We start from the raw sequence: 5,312 nt of genomic DNA, 5'->3' as shown, positions 1-5,312 counted from the left end.
TGGATAGATCGATCGGAAAGAATAACTTCGAGGTGGTTTCATACCCTACAAATAATTTCTTCTTATGTTCTCCGCTAGATAGGAACTTTGGAGTGATTCTTCATCTCACTTTGAGGGGTGGTTATATGATCCAATGATATTAGCACTGTCGAGAGATTGCACTAGCGAAAGTACGGACCCTAGGTCTCATTTTCAAGCATTGCAATACCGTTTTTGTGCCCGTTTAATATTTGTTACCTTTCTGTTTTTATTTATTCAGATTATAAAAGTATATTTCTACCATCAATATTACACTTTCATCACCATCTCTTCGCCGAACTAGTGCGCCTATACAATTTGCAATTGTATTGGGTGTGTTGGGGACACAAGAGATTTCTTGTATTTGGTTGCAGCGTCATTTGAGAGAGACTATCTTCATCCTACACCTCCCACGGACTGATAAACCTTAGGTGATCCACTTGAGGGAAAGTTGTTATTATCATACAAAACTCTACACTTGGAGGCCCAACACGTGTCTACAAGAATAAAGTTGCGTAGTAGACATCAAGCTCTTGTCTGGCGCCGTTGCCGGGGAGGTTAGGTAAGCGGCACTCACATCCCTTCAGCGAAGCTCTTTTCTGGCGTCATTGCCGGGGAGGTGAGTGCATGAAGGTATATCTTTAGATCTTGCAATTGAATCTTTTAGTTTCTTGTTTTATCACTAGTTTGGATTATAAAAAGAAAACTAAAAAATGGAATTGAGGTTGCATCATATTATTGATCATCTTTATAATGTCTTTCATGAAAATGAGGGAAAGGAAAATTGTGCTCAATAGATAGAAGAAGAATTCTATAAAATGTTTGACAAAGCATCTTTGAATTATGAGCATGATTGCAATGTTGCTAGTATAAATTCTTTGAATATCCATGATTCTAGTGATATGCAAAGCCATAAGCTTGGGGATGCTATATTTCATGAAGATGATATTCTTAGTCCCCCATGATTTGATGTGCAAATTTGTTATAGTGATTGCATGCCTCCTATTTATGATGATTATGGTAATGACATGTATGCTTTATTGAATAATGATAACCATGAAACTTGTCATCATGATTTTAATTTTCAATCACATGATAGTTATTTTGTTGAGTTTGCTCCCACTACTATTGATGAGAAGAAATTTGCTTACGTGGAGAGTAATAAGTTTTCTATGCTTTTTTGTCATGAAAAGAATGCTTTATGTGATGTTTATATTGTTGAATTTATTCATGATGCTACTGGAAATTATTATGAGGGAGGAACTTATGCTTGTAGGAATTGCAATAATATCAAGTTTCCTCTCTATGTGTTGAAAATTTTGAAGTTATGCTTGTTTTGCCTTCCTATGCTAGTTGATTCTTGTTCCCATAAGTTGTTTGCTCACAAAATCCCTATGCATAGGAAGTGGGTTAGACTTAAATGTGCTAGTCATATGCTTCATGATGCTCTCTTTGTGTTTCAATTCTTATCTTTCATACGAGCATCATTGAAATCATCATGCCTAGCTAAAAAGGCATTAAAGAAAAGCGCTTGTTGGGAGACAACCCAACACTTTTACCTACTGTTTTTGTGTGTTCACATGATTAGGAAACTGTAGTAATCATGTTTTATGGATTTTTTTTCGATAAAGTACCAAGTAAAGCCTTTGGGATAGTGTGGATGATGGTTGACTTGAATCTATGCAAAAAACAGAAACTTTTGCGCTCAGTCCAGGAATTTTAAAATTCACTAGAACGTGCTTTTGATTTGAATGTTTTACAGGTGATATATATACAAATTCTAGACGTTTTCCTAATTTTTCATCAGTTTTGGAGTAGCAGAAGTATGGTTGGAGTCCAGATTACTACAGACTGTTCTGTTTTTGACAAATTCTGTTTTCAATGCATAGTTTGCTTGTTTTCTAGTTTCTATGGCTTATATTGCTCAATATAAATTGTGGAAATGATATGCCATAGTAGGCATTGTGTGGAAACAATTATGAATCTTGTCTTTGACAATACCAAAGTGAAATGGTTTGCTCTTTATCATACTAACCTATCTCACGAAGTTCCGTTAAGTTTTGTGTGATTGAAGTTTTCAAGTTTTGGGTGAGATATCGATATGAGGAGAATAAGGAGTGACAAGACCCTAAGCCTGGGGATGCCCAAGGCACCCCAAGGTAATATTCAAGGAATATCCAAGCAACTAAGATTGGGGATGCCCCGGAAGGCATCCCCTCTTTCGTCTCCAACATTATCGGTAACCTCACTTAGAGCTACATTTTTATTCGTCACATGATATGTGTTTTGCTTGGACCGTCATTCTCTTTTGTTGGGATTTGCTTGCTGTTATTTAGAATAATGTTTTGCATCTTTCTTTTCAAAAAAAATATCAAGGATAGCCTTTACCATGGTTATTTTGCAAGTATATGAGTTGTTGTTTCAAAACAGAAAGTTTATCGTTGTTGCAAAAATTCTCGAGAAAAGTCAGAATGTGATAAAATGTTGAAACTTTTTGCACAATAAGTGTGATAAATTTTCTACAGTGTGGTAAATTTTCATAATTTTTGGAGTTAAATAAGTATTGATACTCTTTCATTCTTTACAAAATGTACTGTTTTTGCAGATTGCAGTTATGTTTGCATATGTTTGCTTGTCTAATGATTCTATTTGAGGATAGGAGTATTAAATATGCAGAGGCATTTAGTATGCAATTTTGAATAATAATTTTAGTGATTTGCTACAGTAGAGAATGATAAAGTTTTTTCATTGGTTTATACTAACTTATCTCACCAGTTCTTGTTGAGTTTTTTATGGATGAAGTTTTCAAGATTTAGGGAAACCGTAATATAAAAGGAACTAAGGAGACACAAAAGCTCAAGCTTGGGGATGCCCAAGGCATCTCAAGATAATATTTCAAGAAGTCTCAAGCATCTAAGCTTGGGGATGCCCCGGTAGGCATCCCACCTTTGTTCATCAACAATTATCGGTTAGTATCGGTTGAGCCTAAGTTTTGCTTCTCCAGATGAGTTGTGCTATTATTAGAATGTCATTTTATTTTGTTTGTGCTTGCTGTTTTAATAAAATACTTAGATCTGAAATTTTTTGAATAAGAGAGAGTCCTCAAATAGCTACCTATTTACTTAACTACTCACTTGATCTTCACTTATATCTTTTTGGAGTAGCTTGTCATTTACTCTTGTGCTTCACTTATATCCTATGAGTAAATTGTTGAATGAATAGAATATCATGAAGTTGAAATTATATGTTCATATCATGCCTAGTGGTAGCTTCACATTGGGTTTAGAAAGTGAAATCTTTTGAAGCTTGACAATCACAATATTGATCATACAAGCAATTCCTGAATGATTACTATAAGGAAGAGAACTTTCACATGCAAATACACTCTTGGAAATCTTTTGTGATTGTGAGCCCCCATCAAAATATTATATGCCAAAATTGTTCACGTTGGACAAGGAAGAAAATGTAATGATTTATGTTTGTTCATATTCACAAAGAAGTTATATTCTCATAGATCCTTCAACATGTGGTGCTTGCCCCCCATCTTTGCTAGCCAAAAATTCCGCACCAAGTAGAGATACTACTTGTGCATCCAAAAACCCTTAAAACCCAAATCTTATTTTCAAGAGTCCACCATACCTACCTAAAGATTCAGTAAGATCCTTCAAGTAAGTTGTCATCAGTGCAATAAGGCAATAAAAATTGCTTCTAAAAGTGTGAGATCATTTAGTGTAAGAGAAAATTGAGCGTTGTACGAACTTGTGATGGTAAAGAATAAAAGCGACAGACTGCATAATAAAGGTTGCCATCACAAGGGGCAATATAACGTGACGATCTTCTGCACTAAGGGGTTGAGCATACAAACAAATAAGCACATGGCAACCTCTGCTTCCCTCTGCGAAGGGCCTATCTTTTACTTTATGTATTTACTTTTATGCGGGAGTCAAAGTTTTTCTCTCTATTACTTTTTATTTTTCTCCTTTGGCAAGCATCATGTGGTGAGGAAAGATCTAGGCACATATGTCCAGTTGGTAGCATGAGTTATTATTGTTGACATCACCCTTGAGGTGAATACGTTGGGAGGCGAAACTATGAGCCCCCATCTTTCTATGTGTCCGGTTGAAACGTTTTGCTCATGTGTATGCGGTGAGTGTTAGCAATCATAGAAGACTATATGATGGTTGAGTATGTGGAGCTCTTACTTAGACTCTATTGAATAAGTTGAATTGCAATTGTTTGGTGACTAATAATATAGGTTGTTGAGTTTCAAGAGCATTCATTATTTGAACCTTAACATGTGAATTGGTTGCTACTTTAACATGATGAGTTCTATGAGAAAGAATTTCTATTATGATGCTAGGAAAAGTGATTGAAATTATCATTGATCAAACTTATGCACTTTGCTAGCATTCACACTTCATAAATTATTTCTTTTACCATTTCCTACTCGAGGACGAGTAGGAATTAAGCTTGGGGATGCTAATACGTCTCCAGCGTATCTATAATTTATGAAGTATTCATGCTGTTATATTATCATTCTTGGATGTTTTACAATCATTTTATAGCAACTTTATATCATTTATTGGGACTACCCTATTGACCTAGCGCCCAGTGCCAGTTGTTGTTTTTTGCTTTTTTTTGCATCACAGGAAATCAATATCAAACGGACTCCAAACACCGCGAAACTTTTTGTGGATTTTTTATGGACCAGAAGACATCCAGTGGGCCAGAGAAGCACCTGGGGGTGCCCTGAGGAGGGGCACAACCCACCAGGGCGCGCCTGGGGGCCTAGGCGCCCCCAGGTGGGTTGTGCCCACCTGGGTGGCCTCCCGCACCCCCTCTTTGCCCTATAAATCACCAAATATTCCAAAAACCCTCGGGGTAACCCTAGATCGGAAGTTCCGCCGCCGCAATCCTCTGTATCCATCAAAACGAATCTAGACCCCTTCTGGCACCCTGTCTGAGGGGGAGATCATCACCGGTGGCCATCTTCATCATCCCAGCGTCCACCATGATGAGGAGGGAGTAGTCCACCCTCGGGGCTGAGGGTTTGTACCAGTAGCTATGTGTTTAATCTCTCTCTCTCGTGTTCTTGAGATGTCATGATCTTGATGTATCGTGGGCTTCGTTAATATAGTCGGATCATATGGTGTTTTCCCCTCTCTATCCTGTTGTGATGAATTGAGTGTTTCTCTTTTAGATTTCGTTGTTATCGGATTGAATACTTTTATGGATTTGAGAGCACTTGATATATGTCTTGCATATGAATACTCATGGTGACAATGGGGTATCAT

The sequence above is a fragment of the Aegilops tauschii genome, chromosome 2, assembly GCF_002575655.3.
Source record: "Aegilops tauschii subsp. strangulata cultivar AL8/78 chromosome 2, Aet v6.0, whole genome shotgun sequence".
Taxonomy (NCBI): domain Eukaryota; kingdom Viridiplantae; phylum Streptophyta; class Magnoliopsida; order Poales; family Poaceae; genus Aegilops; species Aegilops tauschii.
Note: the sequence above shows the minus strand (reverse complement) of the source record.